Raw genomic sequence first — 1119 nt, 5'->3', positions numbered from 1 at the left:
ATGTGCTGAGCTCTGTGGCCAAACGGAATTCCCATGTCTATGACCATCGCTTCTGGATCGCCGGACACATGGAGGGAGAAATGTGGAAGCGGTGAGTTCGTTCTTGCTGTTTGGAGATGCACAATCCCAGTTGAGTCTTGCGTGCGTGATTTAGAGACAGACCACATATTGATTCAGCGAACGTTAATTATTTGCCAATTTGATGGGAGCACGGACGTTGAAAGCTTTTATGTAGAAAGGATGCAGCGGATTTTGCAAGGTGTTCTGTTGACCGTGCATAAGGCGCATCGGTCAAACAACCGACAATTAAGAAAACAAGTTTTGTCTATTTGGTGAGGACGAGTCATGGAGGGACATCAGTAGAGAAATAACTTTCCCGGAGCTAAGACTGAGGGAAAGGGTTTAGTTGAGGTACGCCACATGTAGCCTTTGACTCAATTTTGGCTCAGGAGGCAGCAGGATAAGGTACTTCTTTTCAAGAACCCTGCTTCTAGCTTCTGACGTGTACGTCTAACCGGTTACAAAGCGAACAGTAGGGATTTCCTTGGGATCCTGGCAGGAGCCGGAGACCTGTAGCACTTGTAAACTGCTCTTTTTCATGCTCAGTATCATCTTCTTTTTTCCCATCATTACCAGTCACATCGCTGTACAAAAGTTTGTTTTACTAAAATACAACCGCTACCGCCGCGCGTTGGCTCCAACGTGACTTTGAGACTTCTGCTGAGTGACTGTTGTTGTGACCGCCGGTTAGCTATATCTGACCGCTGCTAATACTAAACGTGAACAAACATTTCAGCTACAAACGCTGGACTAATATATTCACGCTTGTGGAATAATATTTCGATCACCGGAGATCTGGGATACCAAGAAGATAGAACTATTCTTTGTGTGGTGGTTCAACGGAATACGGAACAACGGAATTTCCTATTCTGAACTGTGAGTCAAGATTTACTTGTATTTTTCTCTTTGTGACTCTGTATCTGGCTTACACCAGTAATTTGTTCAGTTCACTAGAGACTCCATAGGGCCGTCAACCACTACATAATTGGTGAGCCCGAACAATTTTTGTTGTTTTCTATTTTTCTTGCTAGCTCAGAACTCCCATCTCTCTCACGCATA

Source organism: Opisthorchis viverrini, assembly GCF_000715545.1.
Source record: "Opisthorchis viverrini unplaced genomic scaffold opera_v5_236, whole genome shotgun sequence".
In the NCBI taxonomy this organism is placed as follows: Eukaryota; Metazoa; Platyhelminthes; class Trematoda; order Opisthorchiida; family Opisthorchiidae; genus Opisthorchis; species Opisthorchis viverrini.
Note: the sequence above shows the minus strand (reverse complement) of the source record.